The following is a 23,519-nucleotide window of genomic DNA, read 5'->3' as shown; positions in this document are numbered from 1 at the left end:
CTGGAAGAAGTGCAAAATGGTACAGTCACATGGAAAATAGTTTGGCAGTTTCTTATAAAATTAAACATACACTTACCATAGAACCTAGCAACCCTACTCCCAGGTATTTATCTGGGAGTATAACATATGTACAAAACACGTGGATACAAAGAGCTGTATGTGATGCTTATAGCAGCTTTATTTATTCATAATCACCAAATACTGAAGGCAACCCCAAAGTCCATCACCTGGTGGTATATCCATTCAACTGAATAGACCTCAGCAATAATAAACAATGAACTAGTGTTACATGCAACAACATGGATAAATCTCAAAAGCGATGTATTAAATAAAACAATCCAGACAAAAAGTGCTATGTATCTTATGATTCCACTATTATGATATTCTGGAAAAGGCAGAAACAGAAATCAGATCATTAGTTGCCAGGGGCTGGAGGTAGGGAAAGGCGATTGACTATAACTAGGTACAAGGGAACTTTTTGAGCTAATGGAATCATTCTATAGATTAATGTGGTTACACAACTATATTTTTCAAAGTATTTTTCAAAAATCATGGAACTGTACTCACAAAAGAAGTGAATTTTATAGTATATAATTTATATATTATAAACCTGACTTTAAAAAATAACTAAGAATATACCAGGAGAAAACATTAATTTATATCTCAACATAGCATAAAAGGTATCAATATCCAGGATACGTACAGTAATCTTACAAATCAATACAAAAAGGACAGTGATATTTAAATTGGGCAAAGATAAAGACAGGCAATCCACAGAAGACCAATTATCAATAGTCAACAGATATAAACTGCTCAATCTCTCCAGTAATCTGACAAATGTAAATTATAACAGAGTGATCACCATTATTTTCACATCAGAAAGACAAACTTTCCAAATATTGAAAATACCAAGTGTTGATGCCTACGAACAACTATAATCTCTACAATAAGACCCCAAAAGATTTACATCAATGGGGATGATGGAATTTCAACTATGTTTATACTTAGCTAAATTAAAAGACAAGAATAACCTTTAAAATAGTTGGGTGGTTGTCTTTGCCATTCCAGTCAGTGGACTATTGGGTAAGGTGAGATAGTCCTGAAGATGCTCGTGTTGGTTTCATCACTTCTGGAACAGTGTGTCTGCCTAATACAGACTGGGGAGACCACAGAAGGGATGCATGAATGAATGATTCTAAGGATTTACCAGCCCAACAATCAAAGAGTGATGTCCACATAGCCATTCAAATGGGTCCAGCCTCCTCGCCATTGTTAAGAAAGAAACTGAAGTATGAATTGAGGGCCAGAGCAAAATTTAGAAGAATAAAGACATAATGGAACTCATAAATTTATCCTTCTACTAATTTTTGGTGACAGATAGGAAAAGTCTATAAATCAGAATTTTAAATATTCTCAAAATGAAAGCTTTTCAATGGCTTGATTTCTGTAATCTCTACACCCAACATGGGGCTCAAACTCACAACCCCGAGATCAAGAGTCGCATGCTCCACCTACTGAGCCAGCCAGACTCCCCTCAATGGTTGAATTTCTGAATTGGGTTGCTCCCAGGTGATTTAAGAGTTTGTCCAGGGATATTTTTGACTGCATCCAACTTTGACTTTAGCACTTCTAAACCTAATACAGTAAAACGTGACTCCACCATATAACCTCATCAAGGGCACACAGATCGTGTAGTAACAATATTTTTTTTTCCTTTTTTTTCCTGCAGTACACCTACCTTAGTACTAGACGGGAGGTGGGACCTCAGTTACTTGAAGGAGTAAAGAAGAATGGGGAAGAATCATCTTCATAAATTACACAGTATATGAAGTATTGTCAAATGGAAAGGACAAGACCCAACAGAGGAAGGGAGGAAGAAACAAATCCAAAGTAAACAGGTGAACACACACAGAAGACAACACACCTGGTATCCAGCAGAGATGGTGATTAAGTCATAGCAACCGGCTACTAACTAGCCCTCATCATGGGGCACTTTCTGAGCACAAAGGTGCTCCACTGTAAAGGCAGGTTAATCATTAAAATCACTTCACAGGACCATGGCTATGAAATGTGACCATATACGTGACCATATTGGTCAGGAATTGATCCTCAGAGTCTTCCTGTGAAGGAAAGGGGGAGGGAAGGAAGGGAGAGGGAGCGTGGCACCCCATTTGGGAGAGAAACGATGGAAAATGATTTGCCCAAGGCCTCACATCTACATAGAACAAAGTGAACACCCAGGTGGGAGGATGGGCTATTCTAATGGGAATGAGAAGAAGGGGCGAGGGAAGGCTGAGGAGGAATGGGGTCTGGAAAGCTTGAGTAACACCTGAGATGCAGGGCCGGAACACGAGGAGAGGATGTCCCAGCCAGTCCCCAAGTCCTTCGAACTGTGACCCCATGATCACTGCAAGGACTTCGGACCCTGGAACAACACCCCCCCCCCCACCCCCGCCAACTGCCTGTCATTTCCCGCGCCCTGTTCCTCCTCCAAGACCCTGCGTCCAACTCACAGACGCCGAAGCCAAGGAGTCTGTCCCTCCGTACCAGCTCCAAGCAGCCTGCTCTCCTCCAGCAGTCTGGGCCGAGTTGTTGCCATCCGTTGCCACAGCAACGACAGAGCGCTGCACGGCCTAGCAAGCTGAAACATGATTGGAGCAGGCAAGCGTCCATAGCAACTGCCAGGCCGCACTACTTGGTAGGAAAGAATTTCATTTTCAGGAATTCTTCGGACACCTCTCCCTAAAGGCATCCTTCGGCAGGCACTTGTCCTAGCTCTTTAAATGTAATTCATGCAGTATCTCATTAAAACATTTGTCTCTCTGTGTTACTGTGAGAGTTCTCATTTTCACAGAAAAATTTTTTTAATTTTTTTTTACATTTATTTATTTATTTTTGAGAGACAAAGCGAGACACAAGCGGGGGATGGGAAGAGACAGAAGGAGACATAGAATCCAAAGCAGGCTCCAGGCTCCGAGCTGTCAGCACAGAGCCCGACACGGGGCTCGAACTCACAAACCGCCAGATCATGACCTGAGCCGAAGTCGGAGGCTCAACTGACGAGCCACCCAGGCGCCCCTCCACAGAAATTTTTAACTTGGGGTCAATTTTACCTCTTCAGGTAAAATGTCCATGAACTCCCCTAAGTTACATGCAAAAGTTTATGTCCATTTACTCAGTAGGATGGTCCATAACTCTAGATTTTCAAAGGAGGCAGAACTAGAACCCAAGACAGTCCAAAAGAATAACTTCTATATGCATTAACCCCATCTTCCTTCTCAGAGACCACAGATAAAAATAGTACGGTTCTGGGGGGCCTGGCTGGCTCAGTCCATAGAGCATGCCAGCTCTTGATCTTGGGGTTGTGGGTTCCAGCCCTGCACTGGGTGTAGAGATTACTTACAAATAAAATCTTTTTATTTTTATTTATTTTTAATAGATTTTTTTACTGTTCATTTATTTTTGACACAGAGAGAGAGAGAGAGACACAGCATGAGCAGGGGAGGGGCAGAGAGAGAGGGAGACACAGAATCCGAAGCAGGCTCCAGGCTCTGCGCTGTCAGCACAGAGCCCGACGTGGGGCTCAAACTCACAGGCTGTGAGATCATGACCTGAGCCGAAGTCGGATGCTCAACCGACTGAGCCACCCAGGCGCCCCTAAAATCTTTTTTAAAAGTAATGTGGGGGACGTCTGCATGGTTTAGTTGGTTAACGGTGGGACTCCTGGTTTTGGCTCAGATCATGATCTCCATGGTTCATGAGTTCGAGCCCCATATCAGGCTCTGTGCTGACACTGCAGTGCCTGCTTGGGATTCTCTCTTCCTCTCTCTCTGTCCCTCCCCTGCTCACTCTCTCTGCCTCTCTCTCTCAAAAATAAATAAATAAACTTAAAAAATTTTTTTAAATAGTGCAGTTCTTGCCAGACTTTAGATCGTGGCCTCATTCAAACCCTGCCTTGGAACAGCTCCCAAAGACTTTAACTAACTCTTGACATTCATTCATTCATTCATTCATCAATAAATATTTATTGATCACTAATTATGGGGTCATACATTTGTCAGAGAGGCACCTTTCTAGCCACTAGAATATAGCAATTATGAAAACAAAGTCCCTAATTTCTTAGAGTTTTCCTTATGGTGTGAGAGACAACAGATGAATAAACAAGGTCATTTTAGTTTATGATAATAAATAAAATGTGGTGATATGACATCAAGTGTCTAAGGTAACACGCCCTATAGACAGGGTGGTCAGAGCAGTTCACATAGAGGAGATGGCCTTTGAGCCAAGACGTGAGAAGACAGCAGCTAAAGAAGAGCAAGGAAGACAGAAACACAGGAACAGGAAATGAAGTTAAAAGCAATGAATTTGAATATTAGAGAAAATGAAAGGCCAATATAACTGAAAAGGAGACAGCTTGTAGGGCTGTGGGAAGATGCAATCAAATTGCCCTTCCCCTAGCTCTTCAAAGGACTGGCAACTTCTCCTTCCTACTCCCTTACTCCTCCATCCCCAGTCACACCCTATCACATTACCCCAGTTCTTTCCTTCATAGCCCTTGTGGCTTTTTACTGTCTTTGATCTCCCCAAGGACAGAGACAACTCAACATGGGATCCCCAGCACCTAAAAAAATTGGCCTAGCATGGACACCAAATAAATATTTGCTGACTGCATCAATCTCCATATTACAATACTAGGAATAGTGATGGATCGTGGGGACAAGACAAAGACACCTCTGCCTTTACGAAGGGTAAATGCTTGGTGGAATAAATGAATTAAAAACTATGTGGGCAAATGAAATGTAGGCAGAATTGGATGATTTAGACTGTACGTGCTGTGGAAAGCTGATGAACAGCTCCCTTGATAAGTTCTTCATTCTATTTCTGTTCAATTTCACAAATATCCAGTGCTAACTATATGCCAAGCACTGTGGTATATAGTAATGACCAAGAAGAATACCGGTCTTCACTGGAAAGCTTCCAGTCCACTGCCATGCTGTCTATGACAGTAGCCAGCAGATACTTGGGGCCACTGAGCACTTGGTATGTGGCTGGTCCAAATTGGAATGTGCAGCAAGTATAAACTCCAGATTTCAAAGACTTAGTTCAAAACAAGACTGTAAAATATCTCATTAAATTTTTTTTTAATATTGATTTCATATTGAAATAATAACATTTTGGATATATTGGGTTAAACAAGATTATCATTAAAATTATTTTCACTTGTTTCTTGTTTTTTAATCTAACTTTTAGAAAATGTTAAATTATGTGTCTGGCTTGCATTATATTTCTATTGGACAGCACTGGTCTAGTGAGTGTTTAATGCAGGTTGAATAAACAAGTGACATCTTATTACAGATGTTAAAGTAGACATTTCATCTGAGGCAAAATAGCTAGCAAACTTCAAATAGAGGAACTAGATCAAGAACTTACAAAGAAAATAGGTTAGACAACTCTTAAGACTTTCACACATGAGTGTATAAAAGGGTCAGGAGTAGACGATTGGGAAGGATTTCTTCAAAGAGGGCTGAGCTGTGAGCCCCACCTCCTAAACCTCCAGTCAAAATAAAGGGGCTTTGCGGGGACCACCAATGAGTTTAACATATCAGAGGGCACAGAGTGCTTGTGTCTGAATCCCACCTGGAATCTAAAGGGCAAGAGATGGCTGAACTTGTCAGCAGACAGCAGAGCAAAGGAAGAATTGTTGGGTTGGGGACAACTTGTCCCTTTCCCTCAAGATTTCTCAAGGTAAAAAAATGCATGAGGATTTTCTATGGAGCAGACGTGGGCCACTCAAGAAAGATGTGTAGGGTCATTTTGGATCCTTTTAAGAGGAAAATCTGGTGGGAAAAGAGACTTCAGCCAAGGGAAACTGAGGATATTGTTAGGTTTCTAGGGGCCAAGGAAAAGCAAAGAACCAAGCAAAAGAGAGATGCATTTGACCCCATTAAGAGAACTGCAGGGTACAGATAGATGCCCAGTGATGAGGGTAAGCTTTCTGAAAGACCCTTGAAAGTGCCCCACAAGCAGAAGTATCATCTTAATCATGGCAGTATCACACAAGTAACAATTTTCTTAGCGTCTTTTTCTTCCCTACCTCTTCATGCTCTAATCTCACCGGGGCCAGGAAACAGTTGCCCAACTGGGGGCACAGGTGTAGAGGCTGGCAATGAACCCAAGTAGAAGACAAGAGGAAAGAAGAAGGTGACCCTGCTTTCATTCCCCAGCTAAAGGGTTCCTACTTGCAGCAGCCCAAGCTAAAAAAAAAAAAAAAAAAAAAAAAAAAAAAGGAAAGGAGACACAACTTTAAAAGTTTTGAATATCACTTTGGACAGAACTTTTTAACAACTGTACTGAGGCTGGGTTTTGACACACAAGAGGGTCCATAAAAGTCTTGGCACCTGACTGAGTTCAGCCACAGGCAGGGAAACAATTTGTCCCACAGAGACATTTTAAAGAGAAACTAGAAGACAAAAATTAAGTTGCTTTATGACTGCAGCCACATGTCATGCTTGTCTGACTTCAGGGTTACAGAAGAAATATGAGACAGGCTATAAATACAAGCAGAAACATGTGTTATTCTTGAAGTGTACAGAGCAGTAGAAGATGTATAAAGTTAAGGATTGAAGCACATATTATCACAGGGAGAAAAATAGATGATCTAAAGTCACATCCTCAGAGCCAGACCTAAGACTAGCATTTACCCCCCTCCATTCCCAGAGGCCTTTCTGGGGCTTCTGAGAGCCACTGTTCCCTCAGGGCCGATCTGCAGCTGCTGCACAGGGATGAAAGCCTGGCTTGTTCTCAGCGCCAGATCGACAGGTGGGCAGTCAGCACAGGGAAAAACAAACACAAAAACAAAACAAAATAAAAGCCATGGTTCTAGAAATGGAAATCCCACTGAAAACTAATTATGGTATTAACAAGTAGATCAAATTTGAAGATCTTGGTTAACTTACATTTACCTTCAAGCAAGAATGTTAATAGGAAGGATGAAGACTTCTCTATCCTAGAGCTGGATGACCCCCAAGGAACCTCACACTTGCACTGGGTAAGAGATGAGGCCGGGACCATTCTTTCTAAGGTAATTAGATTAATGAGCAGTCAAGACTGAGCCTTCTTTAGACTTCAGAGTGGTTAGTTAAGTAGGCCAGTTGCCCTGGGGGCCTCAAGCCACCCAGCCTACCTCAGCAATCCTGGTCCATGAGACCCAGGCAGAGGAGGGTCATGGTCAAGAACTTAGGGGGCAGATACCCAGAAATCATGGGCTCACCATTATAAAGAGCCTTAGAGATCACTGTGTATAAAACTTTTAGAACATAGCAGTTGTTCAATACATGAGCAATGATTTTTCTTACTATTATAAGATGACTCTAGTTCTAAACTTAATCTCTATGTGGAGTTCACTACTTAACCACTCTGTAGTTAAGTTACAACATCTGTAAAAGAGGGGCAACTACCACGTAGGATCATTGAAGATTAAATAAGATAATAACACAAACCAAGGGCTTGATGAAGGAAAGCTATGACTCTTATTAATATTGTCACCATTCTTCAGTCCAGTTTTCTCTCTGACATCACCTCCAAATAGTTGCCCAGTGCTCAAAACTGAATGTTGGTGTCATTATTCAAAATTCAGAATTCACTACCCCCCAATGTGATGGGGTTTTTTTTTTAATTTTTTTTTAACGTTTATTTATTTTTGAGACAGAGAGAGACAGAGCATGAACAGGGGAAGGGCAGAGAGAGAGGGAGACACAGAATCTGAAACAGGCTCCAGGCTCCGAGCTGTCAGCACAGAGCCCAACGCGGGGCTCAAACTCACGGACCATGAGATCATGACCTGAGCCAAAGTCGGACGCCCAACCGACCAAGCCACCCAGACGCCCCCAATGTGATGGTTTTAAGAAGTGGGGCCTTTGGGTGTGATTAGATTAGGAGGGTGGAGCCCTCATGAACGGGATTAATGCCCTTATAAAATAGACCCCAGAGAGCTCCCTAGAGGCTGTCCACCATGTAAGTTTACAGCAAAAAGACAGCAGCTATGAACCAAGAAGTGGGCTCTCACCAGATACTGAATCTGCCAACACCTTGATCTTAGACTTCCCAGCTTCCAGAACTGTAAGAAATAAATTTCTATTCTTTAACCCATCCAGTCTATTGTATTTTTGTCACAGTAATCCAAACGAACTAAGATACCTAGTTTCTGGTTAAATTCTTGTTCTTTGTTCTTCCCTTTACCAACCTTTGACTGAGAACCCACTAAGCACTGAGCTTAGAGTATACTCAGTGAATAAGATGCAGTCCCTGTCCTCAAGGGGCTGTCTTTTGTTTGTTTGTTTAGGATGCTTACTTCTCATATCTTCTCAAACCTAAGATCAAGCATCAGGATGCCCCATTTTTGAGCAGCTAAAATTTGTGAAAACTTGTTCCTGAAATAGCCCAGAATGTGACTCTTATATTTCTCTTTTATGTGACAGTCCTTCCAGTTTAAAAACCATCCATCATGGTTTTCCAAGTCCTCCATTTTTCAGATTAAACCACTTGAGTCTCTTCAACAGTTTCTCACATGGCATGACTTCTAGTCCCTTTGTATCCTGCCCATGTAGGACAAATCCCAGAATGCCCTCCTTCATGGTAGCTCAAAATGAAATACAGTTCTCTCAAGTGCTCTGAGGTGTGTGTAGAATGGGAGTCTTGTAAGAAAAAAAAATTTAATTCCTCACATATGAGACAGTGGGGTAAATGAACCACATTTTTCCTGTTTTACATGAAAAACAAATTCTAATCAGCTTCATTTTGTGAGTAGCCACTGCCAAAATTTTCTGTTGATGTTTGGGTAGCATAAATCACAGCCTGAAGGAGACTGAAGCTTTGCCAAAATTGAGACCCATCTCCCTACCCTTATTGCTATTTTGCCTTCAAGGCTCTAGGTTGAAAATCAAAGAAACCCACTCCAACTAACTTAAGCAAATAGGAGAATTTATTGAAGAATTCAACTAAATCATAGAACCTAAGGGCAGCTGGGCTTTCTGGGGGACAGGAATCAAGAAGTGGAAAATTTAGCAGAACAAAAGCAGGGCTGGTCCCTGTGTCTTCCTATCACTCCCTGAGCCAAATGTCCCTATTTCTCCATAGATATACCTATGTCATTCTTTTTTCCTTCACCTTAGACCTCTCTCTATTCTCTACCCAAAGAGTCATCCCAGTGCCCTACATACCTATCCTCTCAGTGCACAAACATCTCTAAGTCTCCAAGTGTGGTGGGTTACATGTTGGCTTTGAAAAAGGTATGTCCACATCCTAATACCTACACCCTATGAATGTTACCTTATTTGGAAAAAAAGGTCTTTGCACATGTAATTAAGTTAAGGGTCTTGAGAGAGATTATTCCAAATTACCCAGGTGACCCCTAAATCCACTGACCTTGTAAAAGGCAGAATGGGAGAAGTCACAGACATGTAAGAGGCAGAGATTAGAGTGGTATGGCCAAGGAAGCCTAAGACCACCACCAGCCACCAGAATCTAGAAGAGGCAAGGAAGGATTCTCCCCAGAACCTCCAAAATGAGTGCAGGCCTGACTACGCCTCGATTTCTGGCCTCCAGAATTGCGAAAGAATAAATTTCTGTTGTTTGAAGCCATGTTTGTTGCTGCAGTCATAGGAAATGAACACGCTAAGTTTCAATTCCAAATTCTTGGAAGAGCAAATCTGACTGGCTTAGGCTGACACAAGGGCAACATATTCCTCTAATTCAATCACCTGCCAGAGATGAGCCATACTGGATAGATGGGGGCTGGGCCACTCCCGTATGGAGGATGGTTGTTGTTACCAAGAAAATGAGAGTCCGAGTCCCCAAAAGCCATCTATGACATGGGAGTTCTCCAATCATCCAGGCCCCCAATTTGATTTTCTAAACCTCTTTCCCCCCTCCCCACATCCTGTTCATTCATCATTTTTGTGTTTTATTTTGTTTTCTTTAATTAATCTCTACACCCAATGTGGGGCTTGAACTCACAACCCTGAGATCAAGAGTTGGGTGCTCTACCAGCCAGGCGCCCCTCACTCATCATTTTTGTACCAGTTTTCTCTGTCTTCAATTTTTCACTTCTACACAACTTTTCACTCCTATACTCCTTTCCAACTCTCCTGCCACGAATCTACCTCAAGCCAGCATCACGCCTTGCCTTGGTCTAGTGCCACGGTTCTCAGACTGTGCCAAGGCACCTCAGGATACCACAGTGAATTTGCAGACAACCGGATGTTTTAAATTTTCACAGGAATCACAGTGATCTCTGTCGGAAACTACAAGCTTGAGACAGTCCACAGTTTCAACACGAGATTATTATACTGTTTCCAATGACCAAATCATTTCACAGCTGGGTTTTCAATAACTGCTGTGATGAAAACAAGCACCACTTGGAAATCGATGTGGAAGAGGAAATGAGGACGATGGTGTCTGATACGTTTCTAGGCCTGAGAAAGTGTGCAGTGATCAACAGGCAGTAGTACCTCATTAGGATGCATGTGCTTATTAAGCTATCCGGACCTGATTACTTAATAAATGGAATTGTTGGCTATTTCTTTTGGCCTACAGATCCTGTGAAGCAATTGCTAAGACACTAAAAAATATTGCCCATCTTTTTACTCCTATTTTCCCAAGAGCAGGAGATGGGTATTGACTCCCATTTCAAAGATGAGCCACACAGAACGCATCAGTAATGCCCCCAGAGAAGACTAGCTGGACTCTTCTGAATAGAATGTCTGAGATCATTTTTTGTCACTTACAAATTATAGGCTCATTTTGCTTCCTCTTGTGGAAATGTCCAATACGTTCAAGCCAACTCAAAAAGTATATATTGTGCATTTAACAGGAGGCTTGGAAAGAAAAAGCACAAGACCCAGGAAACCCAGGTTGGAGATTCAGTTCTCCCATGTACCACTTTTTGCCCCGAGGCTGTAGCTATTTCACCTCTCTGAACATGTTTCTGCAGCTTCTAAAAGATGCAATTCAGTCATTCAAAAATATTATTTATGAGGCTACTCTGTGCTCAGCAGTGTTCTATACTGTAAAACAGTGTTCTCAACCTTTTTTCTTTCATTATTGCTCCCCTAAGGAGACTTTTTAGACTCTTTTGTTCTAATTATGGCTCCCAAATTTTAAAATCCTGTATACAAGGTATATCAGTCTATGCACTGTATATAAATCTGTGTTCTATACATTAAAAGGTGAGATTATTTTGCCCCCTCTAGAACCAGTTTTTGCCCCTTGGGATATCACCCCTATTGAGAATACACACCCTATGGAAACAGAGAAGAAAACATTTCTGCTTTCACAAAGCCTATGTTCTAGCATGAAAATTTGGACAAAAAATAAGTAAAATAGCAGACGTGCAAAGTGCTATGAAATAATAAAATAGGATGCTATGATGGAGAATGTCTGAGGGGATGAGCCAGAGGCCCCTCTGAAAAGGTGACCCCCGTGGTGAGATGTGAATGACAAGCAGGGGCAACCAGCATCTAAAGGGAGGAGCTGCTAACATGATATTCTCGCTGGGCACCAGCCTGGTGAGAGGCCAGAGAAGGGTGGAGCATGGTGAACTCAGTGACACTGCCATTAGAGAGAGGGTCATTTTGAAGACTGACTCATACAGTATAGAAAAACACATGGGGCGCCTGGGTGGCTCAGTCGGTTGGGCATCCGACTTTGGCTCAGGTCATGATCTTGCGGTCCATGAGTTCGAGCCCCGCGTCGGGCTCTGTGCTGACAGCTCAGAGCCTGGAGCCCGTTTCAGATTCTGTGTCTCCCTCTCTCTCTGACCTTCCCCCATTCATGCTCTGTCTCTCTCTGTCTCAAAAATGAGTAAATATTAAAAACAATTTAATAAAAAAAGAAAAACACTTTGTAAATAGTAGATTGTTTTTTTTAAGGTTTATTTATTTTTTTCAGAGAGAGATAGAGCATATGTGAGTGGGGGGTGGGCAGAGAGAGAGGGGGACAGAGGATGCAAAGTGGGCTCTGCACTGACAGCAACAAGCCCGACGGGGGCTCGAACTCACAAACTGCGAGGTCATGACCTGATCTGAAGTCAGATGCTTAACTGACTGAGCCACCCAGGAGCCCTGTAAATAGTAGATTGTGAAATGAATGGGAGGGATTATTATTTGCAAAATGCTGCTTTGAGACACTGCAGGCAGAAAATGACTAACGTCTGAACCCTCTTGTCAAAAAAAGTTGGTTTTGAAAAACAGCTGAAGAGTCTGGATTCTGGAAAAAAGCTTCAACAACCAAAGATATCAGATAGCTAGATATCTAGACAGACCTAGAAGAGAGGAACATTAGAAGAAATGACACCTAACATTTCTGAAGTTCTTACACTGTGCTTCTGTACAGAGTGCTCTACACACACGAATCTTCACAACCCCATAGGGTTATTCCCTTCCTTTCACAAAAGAGGCACTGAGGCTCAGAAAGCACAAGTGACTTGCTCAAAAATCCCACAGGCAGTCAGTGGCAGTAATTAGGTCTGTCTGACCTGAGTCTGGGCCTTAATCAAGATGATGTCACCTGTGTCCTCATCTAGTCCTGTGCACACTCCATCTGCTCGGCCTGACCCTTTCCTATGAGTGATTTCTATTTATTCAATTTGAGGAACTGGATCTCTCTTGCTAGAACATCGGGCTCAGCTCAACAATTAAAAGACTAATTATAAAAGGCCTAGGAATAAAAACTGTCAGCACCATGTTTAATTACCCACTGTCTTGCTTGTAGGGGGGAAATATATCTTGCCTCATGTCCTGATGATTAGTCAATACAGACTATGTCTGGGTCGGAAGAGAATTTAAAAGCAGACTTTATTCTGTTTTGGACTTCCTAAAAATGCAAATCCAAGAACTGCCAACAGGATTGCACTGCCAGTGATTAACTGTCAAGAGGAGACCCAGAGAGAAACACTCGTCATGAGGAGACACCAGACACTTGTTGTGTCTGGCAGCCATGAGTCATAATTTAAACAGTAGTATAAGTGAGGACCCAGGATCAAGGATTGATTCATGATATGAAACTGTGATATGGAACCAAAAGCATGTGGTAGAGAAGACCTACAGTTTAAAAGGGAGGGACCCAGACCTCATCTGTGAAAAATTCTGCCAATCATCAGCCATACACAGTTTTAGGCAGAGGCTTTCATTCTTGCCAAAACTCAGGCAAAATCAAAAGAGTCTTCTGCTAGGCAAATACTTGATAAAGCAGTGTCTACAATTACAGATGCACTACACTTTTCCCCCCTTTTTGATGAAATCTCACAGAATAGGAGCACCTGGATGGTTGAGTTGGTTAAGTGTCCGACTTGAGTTCAGGTCATGATCTCATGGTCCATGAGTTCGAGCTCCACATCGGGCTCTGTACTGACAAGCTCAGAGCCTGGAGCCTGCTTCAAATTCTGTGTCACCCTCTCTCTCTTCCCCTTCCCTGCTCGTGCCCTCTCTCTCTCTCAAAAATACCGGGGCACCTGGGTGGCTTGGTCGGTTAAGCGTCCGACTTCGGCTCAGGTCATGATCTCACGGTCCATGAGTTCAAGCCCCGTGTCGGGCTCTGTGCGGACAGCTCAGAGCCTGGAGCCTGTTTCATATTCTGTGTCTCCCTCTTTCTCTGCTCCTCCCCTGTTCATGCTCTGTCTCTCTCTGTCTCAAAAATAAATAAACGGTAAAAAAAAATTTTTTTAATAAATAAATAAATATTCAGTCACGGAGAAGATGGCAGTGTAGGAGGACGCTGGGCTCACCTCGCCCTGCTGATCACTTAGATTCCACCCACATCTGCCAAATAACCCAGAAGACTATCAGAAGACTAGCAGAACATACTCTCGGGAGCCAAGTGTAGACGAGAGGCCCAGGGAAGAGGATAGGAAGGGCGGAGAGGCGGTGTGCACTACACGGACTGGCAGAAGGGAGCCGGGGCGGTGGAGGGGCAGCTCACCTGGCAAGGAATAGCCCCCCGAGTCTGGCTTACAAAAGTGGAGGGGCCTGACTGCATGAGTTCTGACAGCCAGCAGGACTTAACATCTGGAATGTAAAAAGTCAACAGCTCTGCTCAGAGAGGGGGAGGACGAGAGGACACCTGGAGGTAGAGATGTTAAGCCCTGGAAGACAGAGCTCAGCTCGGTGGGGAACAAAGGCGTTGGCCAGCACCATCTCCCTCTCCCATCCCCCAGCCAAAATCCCAAAGGGAACCAGTTCCCGGGACCGAACTTGCTTGCACCGCTCAAACACCCAGTGCTGTGCTTCTGTGGATCCATCCCTCCGACGGGTCTGCCTCCCTCTCGGTGCCACAGGCCCCTCCCGAAGCAGACCACCGAAGGCAAAGCAAGCGAGTCTGCCCCTCCTGCCCCTGTGCACCTTGAGGATCCACCCCAGCTAATACGTCAATCCCATCGAAGCAGCACCACAAGCCTGGCAGTGTGCAAGTAGCCCAGACAGGGGCCACAACACTCCACAGTGAGTCCTGCCCCTGGGAGAGGGGAAGATAAGGTACACACCAGTCAGACTGTGTCCCCAGCAGTGGGCTGGGGACAGACATCTGGTCAGACTGTGGCCATGCCCACCAGCACAAGTTACTCCAGACAGCACAGGGGAAGGGCCCTGCAGTTCCACACCACCCCAGGGACTACCCAAAATGACGAAACAGAAGAACTCTCCTCAAAAGAAACTCCAGGAAGTAGCGAAAGCTAACGAATTGATCAAAAATGATTTAAGCAATATAACGCAACAAGAATTTAGAATAATAGTCATAAAATTAATCACTGGGCTTGAAAAAAGTATAGAGGACAGCAGAGAATCTATTGCTACAGAGATCAAGGAACTAAGAAACAGTCAGGAGGAGCTAAAAAATGCTATAAATGGTGTAAAATAAAATGGAGGTGACCACAGCTCAGAATGAAGAGGCGGAGGAGAGACTAGGTGAATTAGAAGATAAAATTATGGAAAAAGAGGAAGCTGAGAAAAAGAGAGACAAAAAAAAAATCCAGGAGTATGAGGGGAAAATAGGGAGAACTAAGGGATGCAATCAAACAGAACATCCATATAGTAGGAATTGCAGAAGAGGAAGAAAGAGAGAAAGGGTTGAAGGTGTACTTGAACAAATCATAACTGAGACTTCCCTGATCTGGGAAGGAAAAAGGCATTGAAATCCAAGAGGCACAGAGAACTCCCTTCAGACGTAACTTGAATCGATCTTCTGCACGACACATCCTTGTGAAACTGACAAAATACAAGGATAAAGAGAAAATTCTGAAAGCAGCTAGGGATAAACACGCTGTAACATATAAAAGGAGACCAATAAGACTAGTGGCAGACCTATCTTCTGAAACATGGCAGGCCAGAAAGGAATGGCAGGAAATCTTCAATGTGATGAACAGAAAAACCATGCAGTCGAGAATCCTTTACCCAGCAAGTCTGTCATTCAGAATAGAAGGAGACATAAAGGTCTTCCCAAACAAACAAAAACTGAAGGAATTCATCACCACTAAACCAGCCCTACAAGAGATCCTAAGGGGGATTCTGTGAGTGAAATGTTACAAGGACCACAAAGTACCAGAGACATCACTACAAGCATGAAACCTACAGACATCACAATGACTCTAAACCCATATCTTTCTATAATAACACTGAATGTAAATGGACTAAATGCTCCAACCAAAAGACATAGGGTATCAGAAAGGATAAAAAAACGAGACCCATCTATCTGTTGTCTACAAGAGACTCATTTTAGACCTGAGGACACCTTCAGATTCAAAGTGAGGGGGTGGAGAACTATCTATCATGCTACTGGAAGTCAAAAGGAAGCTAGAGTAGCCATACTTATATCAGACAAACTAGACTTTAAATTAAAGATGTAACAAGAGATGAAGAAGGGCATTATATAATCATTACAGGGTCTATCCATCAGGAAGAGCTAACAATTATAAATGTCTACGCACCAAATATGGGAGCCCCCAAATATATAAAACAATCACAAACATAAGCAACCTTATTGATAAGAATGTGGTCATTGCAGGGGACTTTCATACTGCACTTACAACAATGGATAGATCATCTAGACACAGGATAAACAAAGAAACAAAGGCCCTGAATGATACATTGGATCAGATGGACTTGACAAATATATTTAGAACTCTGCATCCCAAAGCAACAGAATATACTTTCTTCTCGAGTGCACATGGAACATTCTCCAACATAGATCACATACTGGGTCACAAAACAGCCCTTCATAAGTATACAAGAATTGAGATCATACCATGCACACTTTCGGACCACAATGCTATGAAGCTTGAAATCAACCACAGGAAAAAGTCTGGAAAACCTCCAAAAGCATGGAGGTTAAAGAACACCCTACTAAAGAATGGATGGGTCAACCAGGCAATTAGGGAAGAAATTTAAAAATCTATGGAAACAAATGAAAATGAAAATACAACAATCCAAATGCTTTGGGATACAGCGAAGGCAGTCCTGAGAGGAAAATACATTGCAATCCAGGCCTATCTCAAGAAACAAGAAAAATGCCAAATACAAACTCTAACGGCACACCTAAAGGAAATAGAAGCAGAACAGCAAAGACACCCCAAACCCAGCAGAAGGAGAGAAATAATAAAGATCAGAGCAGAAATACACAATATAGAATCTAAATAAAACTGTAGAGCAGATCAATGAAACCAAGAGTTGTTTTTTTGAAAAAATAAACAAAATTGATAAACCTCTAGCCAGGTTTCTCAAAAAGAAAAGGGAGATGACCCAAATGGATAAAATCATGAATGAAAATGGAATTATTACAACCAATCCCTCAGAAATACAAGCAATTATCAGGGAATACTATGAAACATTATATGCCAACAAACTAGACAACCTGGAAGAAATGGACAAATTCCTAAGCACCCACACACTTCCAAAACTCAAACAGGAAAAAACAGACCTATACCAGCGAAGAAATTGAACCAGTTATCAAAAATCTCCCAACAAATAAGAGTCCAGGACCAGATGGCTTCCCAGGGGAATTCTACCAGACATTTAAAGCAGAGATAATACCTATCCTTCTCAAGCTGTTCCAAAAAATAGGAAGGGAAGGAAAACTTCCAGACTCATTCCAAGAACCAGCATTACGTTGACTCCTAAACCAGACAGAGACCCAGCAAAAAAAGAGAACTACAGGCCAATATCCCTGATGAATATGGATGCAAAAATTCTCAATAAGATACTAGCAAATCGAATTCAACAGCATATAAAAAGAATTATTCACCATGATCAAGTGGGATTCATTCCTGGGCTGCAGGACTGGTTCAACATTCGCAAATCAATCAATGTGATACATCGCATTAATAAAAGAAAAGATAAGAACCATATGATCCTGTCAATCGATGCAGAAAAAACATTTGACAGAATTCAGCATCCTCTCTTAATAAAAACCTTCGAGAAAGTCAGGATAGAAGGAACATACTTAAACATAATAAAAGCCATTTATGAAAAGCCCACAGCTAACATCATCCTAATGGGGAAAAACAGAGCTTTTTCCCTGAGATCAGGAACACGACAGGGACGTCCACTCTCACTGCTGCTGTTTAACATAGTGTTGGAAGTGCTAGCATCAGCAATCAGACAAAAAAAGGAAATCAAAGGCATCAAAATTGGCAAAGATGAAGTCAAGCCTTCACTTTTTGCAGATGACATGATATTATACGTGGAAAACCCGATAGACTCCACCAAAAGTCTGCTAGAACCAATACATGAATTCAGCAAAGTCACAGGATACAAAACTAATGTACAGAAATCAGTTGCATTCTTATACACTAATAATGAAGCAACAGAAAGACAAATAAAGAAACTGATCCCATTCACAATTGCACCAAGAAGCATAAAATACCTAGGAATTAACCTAACCAAAAATGGAAAAGATCTGTATGGTGAAAACTATAGAAAGCTTAGGAAGGAAATTGAAGAAGATATAAAGAAATGGAAAAACATTCCATGCTCGTGGATTGGAAGAATAAATATTGTTAAAATGTCAATACTGCCCAAAGCTATCTATACATTCAATGCAATCCCAATCAAAATTGCACCAGCATTCTTCTCGAAGCTAGAACGAGCAGTCCTAAAATGTGTATGGAACCACAAAAGGCCCCGAATAGCCAAAGTAATCTTGAAGAAGACCAAAGCGGGAGGCATCACAATCCCAGACTTTAGCCTCTACTACAAAGCTGTCATCATCAAGACAGCATGGTATTGGCACAAAAACAGACACATAGACCAATAGAATAGAATAGAAACACCAGAATTAGACCCACAAACGTATGGCCAACTAATCTTTGACAAACTAGGAAAGAATATCCAATGGAAAAAAGACAGTCTCTTTAACAAATGGTGCTGGGAGAACTGGACAGCAACATGCAGAAGAATGAAACTGGACCCCTTTCTTACACCATTCACAAAAACAAACTCAAAATGGATAAAGGACCTGAATGTGAGACAGGAAACCATCAAAACCCTAGAGGAGAAAGCAGGAAAAAACCTCTCTGACCTCAGCCGCAGCAATTTCTTACTTGACACATCCCCAAAGGCAAGGGAATTAAAAGCAAAAATGAACTCTTGGGACCTCATGAAGATAAAAAGCTGCTGCAGTGCCAAGGAAACAATCAACAAAACTGAAAGGCAACCAACGAAATGGGAAAAGATATTTGCAAATGACCTATCGGACAAAGGGCTAGTATCCAAAATCTATAAAGAGCTCACCAAACTCCACACCCGAAAAACAAATAATCCAGTGAAGAAATGGGCAGAAAACATGAATAGAAAACATCTTCTATTCATCTAAAGAAAACATCTCTAAAGACATCCAGATGGCCAACAGGCACATGAAAAGATGCTCAACATTGCTCCTCATCAGGGAAATACAAATCAAAACCACACTCAGATATCACCTCACACCAGTCACAGTGGCTAAAATGAACAAATGAGGAGACTATAGACGCTGACAAGGATGTGGATAAACGGCAACCCTCTTGCACTCTTGGTGGGAATGCAAACTGGTGCAGCCGCTCTGGAAAACAGTGTGGAGGTTCCTCAAAAAATTAAAAATAGATGTACCCTATGACCCAGCAATAGCTCTGCCAGGAATTTACCCAAGGGATACAAGTGTGCTGATGCATAGGGGCATTTGTACCCCAATGGTTATAGCAGCACTTTCAACAATAGCCAAATTATGGAAAGAGCCTAAATGTCCATCAACTGATGAATAGATAGAGAAATTGTGGTTTATATACACAATAGAATACTACGTGGCAATGAGAAAGAATGAAATATGGCCCTTTGTAGCAACATGGATGGAAGTGGAGAGTGTTATGCTAAGTGAAATAAGCCATACAGAGAAAGACAGATACCACATGTTTTCACTTTTAGGTGGATCCTGAGAAACTTAACAGAAGACCATGGGGGAGGGGAAGGAAAAAAAAAAAAAAGAGAGAGGGTGGAGCCAAACCATAAGAGACTCTTAAAAACTGAGAATAAACTGAGGGTTGATGGGGGTGGGGGAGAGGGGAAAGTGGGTGATGGGCATTGAGGTGGGCACCTGTTGGGATAAGCACCTGGTGTTATATGGAAACCAATTTGACAATAAATTTCATATTTAAATAAATAAATAAATAAATAAACATTAAAAAAATAAAAAACAGAAAAAAGCAAATTTCACAAAATAGAATCCCTATGTTTCTAGGGTCCACAGTGTAGCAGTACTAAAAAAAGTGATTATGTCTGGGTGTGAAGTAGCATACAATGATATATATGAAACTATCAATAGTCAAAAACACCAAATTACATCAACCATCCGAGATAAAAGACTGAAACACCTATTTTCTCTAGAAAATGATACTACCAAACCATTGTTATATGAAGAGGCAATCAAAGGTTAGGCAGACAAAAGTATAAAAGAAAATCATAAAAATATGGCAAGCAGCTAATGAATAAAAATCTTATCTCTTTATTTTGTGATGTGTGTGGTGCTCATCAGTTTTTTTAAAGTTATAATGTGTTACAACTCATCCTAAAAAAAAAATTCACTTTTGTATCTAGTTTGTATTTGTACTAAAGAGCTTCCAAAAGTGTAGAAACTTCAGATTCCACAAAAATTAGTACCTGGATGAAGCTTGCAATCAAGGGGAGATGAGGCACCTTAGACACACGAAAACCGATGTAAAGTACATCACAAAATAAGTAGCACTGTAATAGTCTATAAAAAGATTCAGTAATACAAGCAAGCGTGGTTAAGAAGGGAAAAACTGGCTGGGGCTGTCAGGAAAGCCTCAGAGGAGGATGAACTTGAAGCAGCCATTGAAGGACTACTGAAATTTTGACTCACTCATCAATGTGCTTTGATGGGTTCTTCAAATAGTATATTGAGTCCTTGCTCTTAGAGCAGATAGGCCAGTCACTGGTGGGGGTGGGGGGTAAGGGAGGCTGAAGCTTTATTATCATATTCCACAGCTATTCGTGAGTGCTTCCTCCATGCCAGGCACTGGAGATGCCACTGTGAAAACACAAAGCCGTAGAGAGCAGAGGGATAGGAGTGAGGTTTCCAGTTGTGGGGGCTACAACACCCCTGTAAACAGGGTGTTCATCAGGGCTAAGCCATGGTAAAGATGGAAATTTTCAAGATAAAATGTAAACTTAGGTGGTTGATAATAACAGACTGGTGAGTGACAAAGCTGGGCACTTGCATAAAAGAGAAAATGGAGGTGGGCTACTATTTTGACTTTGGAGGGAAGGAGGGGAGACAAATCTCACATTCTCTTTCTGGAAAAATGAAGAAAGATCTGTGAAATGCCTAGGTGACCTAAAAGAGAAGAAGGAAATGTTTGAGTCCATATAAAAATTTTGCTCTGATGATTATATCTGTTACAGAAATTGAGAGGAATATATAAGAACTCATCAACTCATTCATTTAAACACCTAGTTCTCAGATATCTAGGTATTCAGGACTGTATCAGCTGTGTCAGATATGAGGGACAAAGAGAGGAAATTTTTCAGTTGTTTACTTTCTAGCTAGATTAAACATAGAAGATACAGTCTCTATAATAATGCCATGGGAAGGGACCAGAAAGAGGCAGGCATTGAGCTAGTGGTCTTCTGTAAGCTGTCCAGGCTGAATGTTAGAAGGAAACAAGAGAGCAAATTTAAAAGCACCCCATTGCCCTTGTCTTCCCATCAGACCAACCCTGAGGCTTTGGACAGTCCTCAGGCCCCTGGCGTCATTAGAAAAGCAGATGGATGTATCAGACGGGTTAATGACAGCCAGGGATGACCCTGATATGATTTGGTCTTAGTTGCTGATCCTATAAAGATGGTTATGACTTTGAAAGTTGAGAGCAATGACTTTTGGTGGGGAATGAACTGCAAGGCAAAATCTAAAATTATGTTAGGATTTAAGAAAAATAACCCCCCCATAGGAATAGAGGGGGAAAGGAGAAATAAAAATTAAAATAGGGTAGTAGTAGCATCATCGATTGTTTATTAAATCAAATATTCCCTGCCTGCACTAATAAAGGTAGTCACAGCATAGACAATACATCAAAAGTGGGTATTTTGAAATATTCTTAGCATCAGTGAGGAAAAATAGTGGAGGAACATGGCTGGTATATACATGGATGGGTAGTGAGTGAGTGTGTGTGTGTGTGTGTGTGTGTGTGTGTGTGTTTCTAAATCCACTTGGATATAGTGGAATTACATGATGTGGTTCTGTCCATGTGTTCTTCCTGTTTCTGACCAACTGTCTTGGTCTCTCGATGTCTGCACCCTGCCACGTAAACCCTTAATAAACAGTCTTTACTTCTGCTGCTGGCAACATAGCATTATCAGAAATCGTGTAAGGAATCGAGTAATATGGACGCATTCTCCACCACGGATAAATGGGATTCTCAGAGCATAAAAACATCAGAGGTTTGGTTATAGTTGCTGCTTTCACCAGATGATCTGTGCATGTTTCCCATCCCAGAGTAACAGCTCTTGTGCCACTCTCAGAAAATAGTTTCATTATTTAGGAGCTTGGGAAATGAAAACAGTTTGCGAATCAGTTGTGACTACTTCTGTATAGTCTCTGCCTTTTCCCATAACACAGCTTTGATGAGCTAACAGTTCAATATTTATAAGCATGCAAAGAGAGCATTAATCTTCCTGATTAATTAATTCAATGACTTACCCAAATTCTTGCCTGTGAGCACTCCTGGACCCGTGGTTCCTGCTCTCTCCACTCTTAGTTCCTGGCCTCTGTTAGCCTTTCTCTTCGCCTAGTGCTGGGCATTAAAAATGATCCCTGGTCTAGACTGCTTACGCATTCCTCAGCAGACACCTAAGAGACTTTCACAAATTCCTCGTGCACTTTTACATTTTAATAATGAAGACTGTGAACTTACATGAATAACTGGCAGATGGAATGTGAAAGCCAATTTCTTTTGCTCATTAAAATTTTGAACAGCCATATTATAAACTCAAGCACAATGGACTCATTTCACAACCTGTGACATAGACAACTGGCTACCCGATACAAGAAGGAATTTAATGTACATGTAAACACCATTCGTGCAGAGTGACAAAAGCTCTCTGAGTTACAGAAGTTTGAAGTCGTTGAGGTTTAGCCAGTGAATTTTAGAAAATGTTTGTGATAGAACTGCAAAACCCAGCAGAGCAGCTATACCTTGCTTGTGGGAAGCCGGAGCCAGAGGAGCCAGCTAAGCTGTGCCAGGACTCCTGACCCACAGAAACTGTGAGAGAATAGACAGATGTTGTAGTTCTAGCCACTGAAAAAGGAAACTGAGTAAAGGTTTTGTTGAGCGTACACACACACACCCCGGGCAACTGTATTTCCTCCTTCCCTTCTTTTTCACACCCTGGGCAACTGTATTTCCTCCTTCCCTTCTTCTTCCCTCTCATCTTTTCTAACTTGATACGAACTATGCACCAAGTGGGCCTGTCTATTCATACCAGACTTTAAGACAAGGGTAGCTCTTTCTCTCAGCAAAAGTCGTGGCCTGGACAGGTATGTATCCCCCATGAAGTATGCACAGCATACACACATCGTTTCACTTACTCTAATGAAGGGGAAAATTAGTTTTAGAAAATATTTATTTGTTTTTGAGATAAATTCCCCAGAACCATTCACTATAAAGGAAATAATATTTACCAATGCATATGAGATTATTTGGAGCTAGCCCTAGAAGAGCCTTGAATTCCACACCAACAAATTAAAACATTCTGCATGTGATGGGGAACCATTCTGAGATTTCTGAAGGTGGAGTTGATGTTAAACCAACAGTTAACCCTGAGTATTAGGAGGGATGCCATGGACAGGTAAGGCAGTGGAAACAGAGAGACCAGGTAGGGGGCTATGGTAACAGTTCACAGGAAAAATAACACAGAGTTAACCAGACGCAGCATGAATGAGAGAAGAGGAAAAATACAAAGCCACGGGGCACTAGCATCTTACTAATT

General features: G+C 41.8%; 1 protein-coding gene across 13 annotated transcripts in view; it reads right to left on the bottom strand.

Moving 5' to 3' along the window:
• Positions 1-23,519, bottom strand: part of HYDIN (HYDIN axonemal central pair apparatus protein) — a 441,202-nt gene that overhangs the window by 379,485 nt on the left and 38,198 nt on the right. The window contains exons 1-2 of one of the 13 annotated variants that reach the window (XM_042967959.1): positions 2,514-2,537; positions 1,032-1,157 (exon numbers count right to left, since the gene is read on the bottom strand). The exons of 9 other annotated variants lie outside the window; for them this stretch is intronic. The gene's annotated coding sequence lies outside the window, so the exon portion shown is untranslated. Of the gene's footprint in view, positions 1-1,031; positions 1,158-2,513; positions 2,595-23,519 lie in introns of those variants that run through there. 3 more of the 13 variants (XM_042967955.1, XM_042967960.1, XM_007074898.3) reach the window with 3 other exon arrangements.

Source organism: Panthera tigris, chromosome E2 (assembly GCF_018350195.1).
Source record: "Panthera tigris isolate Pti1 chromosome E2, P.tigris_Pti1_mat1.1, whole genome shotgun sequence".
NCBI classification, from domain to species: Eukaryota; Metazoa; Chordata; class Mammalia; order Carnivora; family Felidae; genus Panthera; species Panthera tigris.
This window is presented reverse-complemented; position numbering and strand designations above follow the sequence as displayed.